Source organism: Leuciscus leuciscus (genome assembly GCF_965113295.1).
Source record: "Leuciscus leuciscus genome assembly, chromosome: 22".
Classification (NCBI taxonomy): Eukaryota; Metazoa; Chordata; class Actinopteri; order Cypriniformes; family Leuciscidae; genus Leuciscus; species Leuciscus leuciscus.
The window spans coordinates 37,803,436-37,818,435 of record NC_138746.1 but is presented as its reverse complement, the minus strand read 5'-3'; the positions used below and the strand labels follow the sequence as shown (position 1 = coordinate 37,818,435).

At 41.8% G+C, this 15,000-nt stretch overlaps 1 protein-coding gene across 4 annotated transcripts in view; it reads right to left on the bottom strand.

Annotated features, from left to right (window-relative positions):
• Nucleotides 1–15,000, bottom strand: part of LOC309486599 (von Willebrand factor A domain-containing protein 5A-like) — a 38,129-nt gene that overhangs the window by 6,641 nt on the left and 16,488 nt on the right. The window lies entirely within an intron of this gene.

The window sequence follows — 15,000 nt, the reverse complement described above, 5'->3', positions numbered from 1 at the left end:
TGTAGATAACGAAAAAAGATTAATTGGGACTGGCATTTAAAGACATTCTTAACTCTATTGGAGTTAGACAGGCACGTGTCAGGACCTACTCATTGTCGTAATCATACACTAGATCTAATATTATCACACGGAATCAATGTTGATGCCGTTCTGCAGCAGAGCGATGACATCTCAGATCATTAGGCTATCTAGTCTCGTGTAAACTTCATTTAGCCAAGGCTGCAAAGCCGACTCCGTGTTTCAAATATGTTAGAACTATCACTTCTGCCACTAAACTAATCTCAGCATCCCGGATAGCTTAGAAGAACTCGATATTGCGACAGAAACTTTTAACTCTCTCTTTTCCAGCTCTTTAGACACAGTTGCTCCGTTGCGCTTGAAGATTAAAGAAAATAGTCCAATGCCGTGGTACAACGAGCACACTCAGGCCCTTAAGAGAGCAGCCAGAAAAATGGAGCGCAACTGGAAGGAAACAAAACTAGAGGTATTTCGTATTTCATGGAAAGAGAGTTCGATTGCATACAGAGAGGCCTTGAAAGCTGCTAGATCTGCTTATTTTTACTAATTAAATAATACAAATTTCTTCTATTAGAAGAAAATAAACATATTTATTTGAAATAGTGGCTAAACTAATGAAAAATAAAGCTTAAAGCCCAGAAGTTTCCAAGCAGCACAGCAGTAATGACTTTATGAACTTCTTCACTTATAAGATTGATAATATCAGGGAGAAAATTATAACTATGCAACCGTCTACTACAGTATCGCATCAGGCAGTGCATTGTAGTCTCCCTGAGGAAAATTATGATTCATTTATTGCTATAGAAGAGGAAGAATTGTCTAAACTCGTTAAATCATCTAAATCGACAACATGTATGTTAGACCCTATACCGACTAAGCTACTGAAAGAGATGCTTCCAGAGGTCATAGATCCTCTTCTTAATATCATTAATTCATCTTTGTCATTAGGATACGTTCCAAAAACTTTTAAGCTGGCTATGATTAAACCGCTTGTTAAAAAAAACGCAACTTGATCGTACAGAATTAGTCAATTACAGGCCGATCTCGAATATACCTTTTCTGTCAAAGATACTAGAAAAGGCGGTATCCTCACAACTATGTTCCTTTTAGAAAGAAATTATATCTGTGAGGATTTACAGCCAGGATTTAGACGGTACCATAGTACTGAGACAGCTCTCATTAGAGTCACAGATGATTTGCTCTTATCATCCGATCGTGGTTGTATCTCTCTATTAGTGTTACTCGATCTTAGTGCTGCATTTGACACTATTGACCACAACATTCTTTTAAATAGACTCGAAAATTATGTTGGCATTAGTGGAACTGCATTAGCATGGTTTAAATCATACTTATCTGACCGTTATCAGTTTGTAGCAGTAAATGAAGAGATGTCTCATCAATCACAAGTTCAGTATGGCGTACCACAAGGCTCAGTACTAGGACCGCTGCTGTTCACTCTGTACATGCTACCCTTGGGAGATATCATTAGGAAGCATGGCATTAGTTTTCACTGTTATGCTGACGATACTCAGCTCTATATTTCTTCACGCCCTGACGAAACTTACCAATTCACAAAATTAACGGAATGCATAGCTGAAATAAAAAATTGGATAACTAGTAATGTCCTACTACTTAATTCTGAAAAAAAAACAGATTCTAATGATTGGACAAAAAAACGTCCTCACGTAATAACCTAGAATACTGTCTAACACTGGATGGCTGCTCTGTCAAGTCTTCGTCGTCCGTCAGGAACCTGGGTGTGCTCTTTGATACCAATCTTTCATTTGAAAGTCACGTGTCTAGTGTCTGTAAAACCGCATTCTTCAATTAGCCCATCTTAAAAATATATCTAAATTACGTCATATGCTCTCATTGACAAATGCGGAACAATTAGTCCATGCGTTCATGACCTCAAGGCTAGATTATTGTAATGCTCTACTGGGTGGTTGCCCTGCACGCTTAATAACAAACTACAGCTGTTCCAAAACACAGCAGCTCGAGTTCTTACCAGAACCAGGAAGTATGACCATATTAGCCCAGTTCTGTCAACACTGCACTGGCTCCCTATTAAACATCGTATACATTTTAAAATATTGCAGATTAATTACAAAGCACTAAATGGTTTAGCTCCGCAGTGCTTCCAATCCAATCCAATCCAATCCATTTTATTTGTATAGCACATTTAAAAAACAAAGGTTTACAAAGTGCTGAACAAGGGATAATACATAAAAGCGCATATAAACATATGTGCATATAAACACATAAAACAAACACATACACACCTAAAACAACATATGATGACACAGTTAACATGATGGGTTAAAAGCCAGAGAAAATAATTTAGTTTTAAGACGAGATTTAAAAGATTCAAGGGTTGGGGCAAATTTGACCTGTGGAGGAAGCTCATTCCACAGTTTAGGGGCGGCAGCTGAAAAGGCGCGTTCACCCCTAGTTTTTAACCTGGTTTTGGGAGCAACCAGCCGAAGTTGCTCACTAGACCTAAGTGACCGTGAGGGGGTGTAAATCTGTAATAGGTCTGAAATGTAACACGGAGCCAAACCATTTAGTGATTTAAAAACAAACAATAAGATCTTAAAATGGATTCTAAAATGGACTGGAAGCCAATGTAACGAGGCCAGGACTGGTGTTATGTGTTCATGCTTGCGAGTTCCGGTTAAAAGACGTGCGGCCGAGTTTTGTACTAACTGTAAGCGTGAGAGAGAGGTTTGATTTACACCAATATAAAGAGCATTACAGTAATCTAATCAGGTGGAAATAAAAGCATGAATCACATGTTCAAAGTGCTTAGGGGATAAGATTTATTTTAGATAAAAGCCTCAAGTGATAAAAGCTGGTTTTAACAACATTATTTATTTATTTATCTAGTTTAAAACCATTGTCAATTTTGACACCCAGATTTGTGACTAAGGGTTTCACATATTGTTTCAGGTAGCCCAGGTCAACGGGTAAGATTTCATTGACCCGACTGGATCCAAACACAATGACCTCGGTTTTGTCTTCATTTAGATTAAGAAAGTTAGAAGCCATCCAGGCCTTAATATCTTTTAAGCACTCCAATAGAGGTGTGAGGGAGTTACTTTCGCCTCTTTTAAGGGGAAGATATATTTGAGAGTCGTCCGCATAAAAATGATAGGAGATGCCGTGTTTTCTAATTATGTTTCCTAGGGGAAGGAGATATAAAGAAAAGAGAAGTGGTCCAAGAATAGAGCCCTGTGGAACACCACAAGGAAGGGGGGCAGTCGATGAACCAAAATCTCCAAACTTTACTGAAAAGCATCTCCCAGCTAAATAGGACTTAAACCACTGCAAAGCAGTGTCTCTAATACCAACACAGTGCTCTAGACGAGAGATTAAGCCTGCGTGGTCAACTGTATCAAAAGCCGCAGTGAGGTCTAAAAGCACTAATATGGCAGAATTTCCTGAATCATTTATTAACAAGAGGTCATTAAAAACTCGTAGGAGTGCTGTTTCAGTGCTGTGAAAAGCTTTAAAACCAGATTGAAAAATTTCTAAAATTCCATGCACATTTAAAAAAGACTGCAATTGTAGAAGTACAGTCTTCTCTAAAATTTTTGAGAAAAAGGGAAGCTTTGAGATAGGTCTATAATTAGATAAAACCGAGGAATCCAAATTTCTTTTTTTAATCAGGGGTTCCACAACAGCTTCTTTTAGGTATGTTGGATCACCACCTGATACCAAACTACTGTTTATAATTTTTTGAACAGTCGGGCCAATAGTCTCCCAGGCTTCCTTAAAAAGGCGAGGGGGCACAATGTCTGTGGGGCAATATGAAGGTTTTAATTTCATGACAATTTCGGCAAGGTTTGCAAGCGACACAGGCTCAAACTGGTTGAGGGCAGAGAACCTTGTCTAAAAAAAAGTTAAGAAAATTTTCACAGACTTCAAATGAAGCTTCCAAGCTGGAGGACTGTGGAGGGTTCAATAGAGAATCAATAGTTTTAAAAAAGACCCGGGGTTTATTACAGTTTTCGGAAATAATATCAGAAAAATATTTTATTTTTCAGCTTTGACAGTTTTCTGATATTTTTTCAAGCTTTCCTTAAGGACTTCATATGATACATGAAGCTTGTCCTTTTTCCACCTGCGCTCAGCTCTCCTGTATACTCGTCTGGCCTCACGGGTGACATCATTGAGCCAAGGCTCAGATTTAGATCTGAGGCACCTGACTTTTTGAGGAGCAACAGAGTTTAGAATATCGGCACAGTTGGAAAGGAAAGACGAAAGAAGTAGCTCTGTGTCAGGGTTAGCTAGAAAACTACTACCAGACTCGATTTTATTTATAAAAGCAGAACTAAATTGAGCAGCAGTGGAGGGCTTAAGCACACGACATAAGCGCATAGGAGCAGACGGTTTGAGACTATCAGAGGGCAGAGAAAGATCAAATAGGACAGGCATGTGATCAGAAAAGACAGCATTATGTACTTGAATATTAAAAATAGGGAACCCATAAGATAAAACAAGGTCTAACGTATGGCCATATTCCTGTGTCGGACCAGACACATGTTGTGAAAAATTAAAAGCATCAATAATATCTAACAAGTCTCTAGCAAGTGGTTTTGAAGGACAACAGACATGTATGTTAAAATCACCAGCAATTAAAATCTTGTCATAATCTGTCATGATACCAGCCAGGAAATCAGAAAAGTCTTGTATAAAATGTTTATTGTATTTAGGCGGGCGGTACATTACAGCACACAGTATTGGATTTGACCGACCCAATACAAACATGCTGAGTTCAAAGGAGGAAAAATAAGGAGGTGACAAGGACCTACAAATCAAACTCCTCTTAAAAACTATCGCTATTCCTCCACCACGTCCAGTAGATCTAGGAGAGCTGAAAAATTTACAGTTTGGAGGTGAAAGCTCAATGAGAGCATCGGACTCACCAGCACATATCCAGGTTTCAGTCAAAAGGAGTATATCCAGAGCGTGTGTGGTGAAGAAATCCTTAAGGATAAATGTCTTGTTAATGATAGACCTAGCGTTGATCAGAGCACATTTAGTCGGCGAAATCGGGTTTTTAGCCGCATTAGCTGATCGGCGCAGCGGCTGAAGGTTGCGGAGGTTTACTCCACGAGGACGCATGTGACAAGGCGAGTAGAGGCGGAGGGCATGGCGCTCCTCACACGGGCCAACAACAGGTAATAGCCAGATGCTGACCGGAACGAGGGCACGACGAGAGACATGGTGGTGGAAAAGCTGGACACAATCCGATGGGATGGAGTGAGGCAACCGAGCCAGTTCAGGAGAGAGAGCCAGCCAAGCTTTAAACCTGACCAGCCGGCCGCCGCGTGTGCCTCTGCATTTGCGTCTCCGCAACAGCGAGGCCTCAGCACGGAACAAGTGAACTGGGACATCCGCCAAGAGCGGAGGAGGAACGGCTCTTGACCCGTTGTAAGTAAATTTTGCAACACAGTCCACAGTGTTTTTTATTTCTAGTAGCTTCTGATAATCATATACCAGCAAAGAATCAATGTTCTTTGTAATAGACGCCAGGAACAATACAAACAACATAAAGGTAGCCAGGGTAAAACGGCGAGCCAGACACACCGGCGCCATCTTGACTGTAACTACGGCGAGCCAGACACCCGTACATTGTCCGACACCCGGACACCCGACAATGTACATTGCTTAAGTCAAAGTCAAAGTCAAAGTACCTTTATTGTCCCACAAGGGGAAATTGGATTTGCAGCAAATGCTCTACATAAAACACATAAACATACAACAACACTCACCAACAAAACCAACAAGCAGAGAAGGAATTCACATTAACGCCCAATGTACATAATGTGTAATAAATAAATAAATAAATAAAGTACAGGACACAATCAAGTGCAAAAATGCAACTTGTGCAAGATAATATAAAGTGCTAAGTGCCATTAAGGTGCCTCACAGCTGACGGAATAAAAGATATATGCATCCTCTTTGTTCTGCATCTAGGAACTCGATAGCGCCGCTCAGAGGGCAAAAGCTCAAACTCTATTCTAAGGGGATGATCCTGTGAATGAGCTATAACTCTAACTTTCCTCTGGACCTGTTTTATATATAACTCCCCTGGTTGAGCCTGACTTCTCCTGGAAATCTTGCTCGCCACTTTGACCAGACTACCAAGTCTGTTTTTATTTGTCAGGGAGAGGCTTCCAAACCAGGCAGCTATACAGAAAGATAAAACCGATTCAATAAAAGCACGATAAAACAGAGTCATCATTTCTGAAGAAACATTAAAAGTGTTCATTTTCCTAAGGAAGTACATTCTTTGTTGGATTTTCTTTGAGACAGCGTCAACCAAAGGTTCAAAACACAGTTTGTTGTCTAAAATGACTCCAAGATATTTGTATGTCTCCACGAGCTCAATGTCCGTGCCTTTAATAACCGTGACTGTAGGGGGAGGTGGTGTCCTGCGAAAGTCAATGACCATGTCCTTAGTTTCAGATACATTCAGCTGTAAAAAGGAACTATCACACCACTCTACAAAGTCACTAAGGACTGGCCCATGGTCCCGCTCATTCCCTGATGGCAGGCTGACAATAACAGAATCATCAGCAAACTTAAGTATGTATCTATCTTGGTACAAACTGCGACACTGGTTTGTGTACAGGATGTACAGGAGAGGAGACAGACAGCAACCTTGGGGGGAACCAGTGGATGTAAAAGTGACTTCAGATAGGGTGCTGTTTGCCCTCACACACTGGGATCTATCTGTTAAAAAATCCAATAACCAGCCCACCAAATTCAAATCAAGGTTAAAATCCGCAATCAGTCTCTCAGCGAGCAGAAAGGGCTGAATGGTGTTAAAAGCAGAAGTAAAATCAACAAATAAAAGTCTGACATGAGTCTTTGCTCTATCCAGATGGCTAAAAATAAAGTGCAGAAGTGTGATCACAGCATCCTCCACGCCCCTGTCAGACCTGTATGCAAACTGTAGTGGATCTAACTGATCTCCAACCTGCAGTAAGACAGCCTCTTTGATAATTTTCTCAAAGCTTTTCATAACCAATGAGGTCAAGGCTACAGGTCTAAAATCATTCAAGGATTTTGGGGAGCTGCACTTGGCTATAGGCACAATAATAGAATGCTTCCAACTTCTAGGGACTCTTTGTTGTGATAAGGACAAATTAAAAATGAACTGAAAGATATGACAGAGTTGATCTGCACATGTTCTTAATAATTGCCCACAAATATCATCTGGCCCCGGACTTTTTGATCTGGTGCGCCTGAAAATGTTAGCCACAGTACTACTGTCAACAGTAATTGATGGAGCTGCCTGTGTGATAGCCCTGAAACCTTCCATTTCATCATCAAAATCCAAATTATTAAATCGAGAATAAAATACATTAAATTTATCAGCCAAATGTTTATCAGATGAAAAACCATCCAGGGCAACTCTGTTAGCTTTATCATTAGACCCAATCAATGTTTTCATACCATTCCAGGTTTTCTTTAAATTATTACTTCTCAAATCTGCCTAAATTTTTTCCTTATACCTTAATTTAGCTTTTTTAATTTCAGCCCTGATCTCTTTTCTCACAGCCCTCTCTGCATACACATCACCTTCATTAAAAACAGTTTTTCGATTGATTAGCAAATCTTTAATGTCCTTAGAGATCCACTATTTGTTGTTTGGATACACCTTGACTTCCCTACTCGGGAGAACAGAGTCTTTGCAAAAAGAGATGTAACTGCAGACAACGTCAGTAAGTTCATCAATATCAGAACAGGAGTCCTGAAACACTGTCCAGTCTGTGCACTCAAAGCAGGCTTGTAGCGCTGAAGAGCTGTCCTCCGTCCAAACCTTCACCTGTTTTCTGACAGGTTTCTCCCTCCTCAACACCGAGGTGTAGGCGGGTAAGAGGTGGACAGAGTTGTGGTCAGAGGCACCCAGCGCTGGCCACGCCTTGGACGTATATGCGCCTTTAATGGAGCCATAGCACAGATCAAGAGTTTTATTCCGACGTGTGGGGCATTTTACATACTGATAAAAGCTGTTCAGTGTTTTCTTTAAGTTACAATGGTTAAAATCGCTGAGAATAAAATTAGGAGCAGCAGGGGAGATAGACTGAAGTTTGTTTACGGTTATAAAAACAATGTCCGCGGCGGACTTGGCGTCAGCTTTGGGGTGGATATAAGCCACAGTCACAAAAATCTGGGGAAACTCTCTGGGGAGGTAGTACGGCCGTAGTGACACAGACAACAGTTCGATGTCAGGGTGACGAATCCGCTCTCTCACAGTAAAATTCCAACACCATCTGTGATTTATGTACAAACAGACCCCTCCACCCAGCGTTTTATGTGTCACCTCACTGTCCCGATCCAGGCGCAGAGGGGCTCCAAAGCCGCTGATCTCCAGTGCCGAGTCCGAATCCGACTCAGTGAGCCAAGTCTCTGTGAAAGCCATAAGACACGCATCCCTGTAGTCCCGCAGATACAAAACATTTGCCCGTAATTCCTCAATCTTATTCCTGAGGGACCGCACATTAGCCAATATGACTGAAGGCAAGGGGATGCGATTCCTGCTCAATAGCTTCCTGGTTCGCTGTTTCACACCACCCCTTTTCCCCCGCTTCCTGGTTTGGCCTTGTTTTGTAAAGTTAATGTTTCTACCAATAAGTAATTCCAGAGGCAGATTCCCAGCCAGTGAATTGATGTTGAAGTCTGTCACGGCAGGATAGCACCATTGTAATCCCAATAGGAATTTGCGGGTGTATTGGAATGTGTGCTGCTGGTCGCTCCAAACCAAGTTTAAAACAGTCACTAAAAATAGGGCGTAAAAAGTGACTTCCATCCCTCAGATATTCAGCAATATTCAGACAACATTAAACAGCACACCACAAAGGGGAATTAAAACCCTAAAAGACGTTTAAAACACAATACACGGACACAAGCTAAAGCTGCTTGTCGCCACAGAACAGCGCCACGTGTTTGTGCTTATGTCGAGCTCTTAACGCATTATAGTCCTTCACGTCTATTGCGATCTCAAAATTCCAGTTCATAATACCTAGAATATCAAGATCCTTTTCCTATTTAGCACCAAAACTTTGGAACAGTCTTCCTAACATTGTCCGGGAAGCAGACACACTCTGTCAGTTCAAAGCTAGACTAAAAACACATCTCTTTGGCCTAGCATACACATAACACATTATAGACTTTTATAATTCAATGTTAAGCTGCATAGATTAGGTCAGCCGGAACCGGGAACACTTCCCACAAATCCTGATGTACTCGTTACATCATAAGAAGAATCGCGTCTACGCCAATATTAGTCTCTCTGTTTATCCCGAGGTTTACCGCAGTCCGCTGGATCCAGGCCGTATCCAGATCTGATGAAGGACCTGCGCCTGGACGTGACGACAGCGCAGTCCTGAAGTGTCCACTAGTCTCTCCCCTGTGAAGGCATCCCTCCTTCCCTTTACCTCTCTACAGATAAAATGTTGTCGGGATAATTCCGGTTTGCGTGGCTACGCAGACACGACAAAAAATTTCTGTATTTTGTAGTTTGTTGAGGGTTGATTTGTAAAGAAGGACTACACGCCTGCGCACATATATTCAAACACGCATACCTTTGGACTGAACACGTAATGTGCATGTGCGTGATGTCTGCGTTTTTGAGGTTTACGGATAATCGTTTGCACCTTCAAACCTATTTCCAGGAGTGCGTTCTCGAGACACCAGGCACTGTTTTGTGCGGATGAGCGGCCGGAGCGCGTTAAGGGTTTTCCTGTTAGAACGGTGTCGTGTTAGCGGCCCCTAAGTTAATAACTTATGATCTCGCAACGGAAATGAATCAATCAATCAAAACTAACTTTATCTGGACAATAACTTTATTCTAGAGCTGCTGTAAAGCCCAAACAATCTCTGTTACTATAATCTCCTATTATCTCTGTAAAGCTGCTTTGAAACAATCTATATTGTTAAAAGCGTTATATAAATGAAGGTGACTTGACTTAAAATATTCTGCTATGTGAGATCATAATATAAAGGCACAAACTGATATGTAATTTTTTAATGCACAAATAAATGTGAGCACTGTGCATTTGTACTAGAAGATAGGCGGTAATTTTGCCTTAATTTGTAAAGTACAAACAAAAATGGATCATATTTAAATGCATAAAATAATTTAAGCATTTATGTGCTGTTGACTTCCGCCTTGTTCACATTCTTGCACAGGGATTCAAAAGAGAACACATTTTTTTCATTTGTACTGAGTTTAATATAGGTATGATAGAACTGTTGCAATTATTTATTTTGACAACAAATATAGAAAGTTAAACATTTAAATAATAATAATAATAATAATTCGTTACATTTTATATAGCGCTTTTTCTGAGACCTCAAAGCGCGCTTTACATAGATGGGGGAATCTCCTCAACCACCACCAATGTGCAGCATCCACTTGGATGATGCGACGGCAGCCATATTGCGCCAGAACGCCCACCACACACCAGCTTACTGGTGGAGAGGAGACAGAGTGATGAAGCCAATCAGTATATGGGGATGATTAGGAGGTCATGATGGACCGAGGCCAAGGGGCAAATTTGGCCAGGATGCCGGGGTTACACCCCTACTCTTTTTCGAAGGACATCCTGGGATTTTTAATGACCACAGAGAGTCAGGACCTCGGTTTAACGTCTCATCCGAAGGACGGTGCTCTTTTTGGCAGTATAGTGTCCCCATCACTATACTAGGCCGTTAGGACCCACACAGACCACAGGTTGAGCACCCCCTGCTGGCCTCACTAACACCTCTTCCAGCAACCTGGTTTTCTAAGGAGGTCTCCCATCCAGGTACTAACCAGGCTCAGCCCTGCTTAGCTTCAGTGGGCAACCAGTCTTGGGCTACAGGGTGATATGGCTGCTTTAAAGGGACATTGTGTAAGAATTTCCCCCATCTAGTGGTGAATGTATTTTGCATTCAAACAAATAATGCTCTCCAGCACCTCTATTTTTCAAAGGCGTGTTGCATCTACGGTAGCCATTATGTACCAAAAAGCTATGACAGGATGTTCTAATAGCACTTCGAGTTTTCCTTCGGGTGAACAGGTTTGTTATTTCAAACAAACTGCAACTTGACACAACGAACAAACGAATGTTACAGTATGAACTAGATGTACCGCATCGCGGTACAAAATATGACCGCCGCTCAGGCCTGCACTGGCTTTCCACAAAAATAAATGACGTGGAGTAATTTGGCTGTATTGCGTGTTTATGTATATACCTAAAAAAAGTAATAGTATGTGCATGTCTGTCTCTCTGTGTGTGTGTGTGTGTGTGTGTGTATGTGTGTGTGTTTGTGTCTGTGTGTGTGTGTGTGTGTGTGTGTGTGTGTGTGTGTCTGTGCGTGTATGTATGTGTGCGTACATGTGTGCGCGTGTGTGTTTGTGTGTGTGTGTCTGTGCATGTGGATTTGTATGTGTGTGTATGGGTGTGTGTCTGTGCGTGTGGATGTCAGTGTGTGTGCATGCTTGCGTTTGTTTGTATTCCTGCATGTGTGTGTGTGACAGTATCATCCTAAACCAGCAACCCTTCGCTCAACAGCACCATCTACAGGCCGATGAGTGTACAGTCACTAAATGTGCACATAAATGAATTTATTTTATACCCGCCCCCCATGGATGAAATTCTACAAAACTTAGCAGAGGATACCCCCAGAGGATGTCAAGTTAATCATACACATGAAATATGGTGCAGTTCTGAACATCTCCACTGAAGATAGGGGCGATTAAAGCAGAATAATATTGCATTTTCATTTTTTATGGGAGGGGCGCAAATCACAAATGAGTGATTATGGGCTAGGTTGATGTGGGCCCTTAAGAGCAACATACATAAAAATTTCTTCATCCTCGGTGCCACGGTTCAGGTAGTTATTTAGGAAAAACTGAATTTTTTTGGTTTTGGGGGGGCCCAGCGCGGGGGGGGAGTGGCCCCCGGGGACCAAACGAAATTTTTCCGTAGAAGTCTAGTGGGGCTACATGCCCACCAAATTTCATGTTCCCCGGTGCTTCGGTGTCCCTGGTATCGTTGACGAAAAATTTACGGGGGCCCCAGCGCGGGGGGGGAAGTGGCCTCCGGGGACCAAACGAAATTTTTCCGTAAAAGTCTAGTAGACCAACATACCATAAAAATGTCTTCATCCTCGGTGCCACGGTTCAGGTAGTTATTTAGGAAAAACTGCATTTTTTGGGGTTTGGGGGGGCCCAGCGCGGGGGGGGAGTGGCCCCCGGGGACCAAACGAAATTTTTCCTTAGAAGTCTAGTGGGGCTACATGCCCACCAAATTTCATGTTCCCCGGTGTTTCGGTGTCCCTGGTATCGTTGACGAAAAATTTAAGGGGGCCCCAGCGCGGGGGGGGAAGTGGCCCCCGGGGACCAAACGAAATTTTTCCGTAAAAGTCTAGTAGACCAACATACCATAAAAATTTCTTCATCCTCGGTGCCACGGTTCAGGTAGTTATTTAGGAAAAACTGCATTTTTGGGGGTTTGGGGGGGCCCAGCGAGGGGGGGGAGTGGCAAACGAAGTTTTTCCTTAGAAGTCTAGTGGGGCTACATGCCCACCAAATTTCATGTTCCCCGGTGTTTCGGTGTCCCTGGTATCGTTGACGAAAAATTCAGTAAGGTGACGAAAAAAAAACAAAAAAAAAACTTTGACAATCCCTATATGACCGCTTTCGCTAGCTACGCTAGCGGCGGTCATAATTATTGACTGTGAAAAACATGAACTATGGTAATTAGTAGTGATGCCTTCTTTATTCGTTATATTTCTGTATATTATATAATAAAGTACACAACCAAGCAATGAAAAAAAGCTTGTAATTAAGAATGTAACATTGACTTGCCTGTCGAGAAGAAAGCAGGCAACTTCAGGGTCTCTTTTGAAATCTTTCTCGTGCATTAGCTCTGTCCACCTGGAAAAAGCTATCCCGACATTAACCCTTGTTTTTTGTAATCTCCGGTCACGTTTCCTTTTACGGTCTATTTTGGACTTTTCCGACGACGAGGACTCCTTATCCTGTGACTCAGCATTTGTATGGTCCTCCATTATAAATAACCGTACAGTGCAGCCTTTTAAACTTGCCGGGGCAGTGACAAGCGCCTCTCACTGCTCTGCTCCTCCGCCTCTGCTGGTTTCAGTCACGTGACGCTGGCTCTGAACGGAAACGCGCGCTGGCTTAGTACTTTTTGTCCCTCTCTGCTATTATAGTTTTTCAAGATGGCGGAACTACATGGAAGCCTCCGTGGACCTACCCGTCCCACAGAGTCCTGCACGGGTCCGATTTTGTAAACCCGCACCCGCCCGTACCCGCAGTGCTTCAAACCGCATCCGACCTGTTATCCGTCAACAGCACTAATTAAAATCTGCACCCGACCCGACCCGCTTAAAATAGAACCGACACCCGACCCGCACCCGAAATAAAATCAGTTTAGCCAATCACATTATAGACACAATTACAAAAATGTTTATTGCCAGCCAGGTCATACAGAAGTTATAACGACAATTAACACAAGGACAACTTCAGCCGAAACTGTCAAAAGGCCGGTACATGAAGAACTAACGTTACCACAAAACTGAGTAGCCTAATAACAGACGCGGCTACAACACTATATCTGCCACGCAATTTCGTCTAGCCTACATCTGACAATTTTGGGTTCAAACACGCCCTGCACACCACACATACTGAACAGTGTTACATTTGAAAAATACTGTTCGATAGAACGGCTTGGTTTGTTACCACAGTTATCTGCGTGCTTCCTCAGTGATGAAGTTCCACATTTGCGGCTATCAAACACGAAAATGCATGCAGCACAATATTGTTTTCTTCAGATAACTCCAAATTTCTCCCACACACTGGACTTGCCTTTTGGTGACGTATTGTCAACAACTTTACAATCTCCACTAGCTATTCTTTTCTTCAACTCCTCAGCATCCATCTCGACGACTGCAAGCAGATCGCGCCCGCGGTTATGAGGAATTTTTAAAAGTGAAAGTAGCCTAGGTAACGTTATAGATCCTGGGAGGGCGTGGTGGCGTGTGGGCACAAATAAACTGATGTGGATTTTAAATTATTTTATCAACTGGAAATACAGGAATATTTTTGTAGATGTGTTCCTAAAAATATGCATATATTTTTACGTTTGCATGTGATTGTTTTAAACCCGTGTTTAGACCCGTGTTTCCCCCGTGTCCGACCCGACCCGCACCCGTATCCGACACAGTTGGATATTTTTCACCCGTTTGAGCAAAATTCGCGGGTACCCGAACCCGTGCAGGACTCTGCCGTCCCATGTATATAAAGATAATACATTCTTCGTTTACGATGATAATTAGCAGAGGTATTTGAACACCATTGTAGACATATTTATGAATAAAAATATTCATTTTAGATAATAAAATACCTAAAAAGCTACACATTGTCCCTTTAATGTTTACTTTTGCAAGTTTGTTGACAAACTCCGAATTGGTTGAAGAGTTCATTGATTATATAGTATTCAATGAAGGTAGAATAATCTTTGAACTACAGTAGTTATCTCATCCATGAAGATGCAACAATGGAGAACAAGCTTTTGGGGGTTTAGAGAACCAGAACTAAGCTACATGTTGAACTAGTGTGCCCCCACTGCCCCCCTTTATTAATATGCCTGGAGGTGGTGAATAATAAATAAAAAAAAGATCTAATTCACTCAGTATTCCATGATCTAATGAACTAATATCTCAATTAAAATTAAGTAAAAATTAACTGTATTTAGTTGTGTAAGCACTAAAACAGTCTAATATATTATCCACATTATTCCTGATGATCTTACGGTGTTTAGAATTATGGGCGGCACTTCCGGTTTGGGGAACTTCCATTCAAAAAGACTGAAACGTATCACTTCAAATCATAAGGTTGCCCTACAAATAAAGCTGATCCGTCAGTTTGACTGAATGAGCTGACAGTTTCCCTTCATG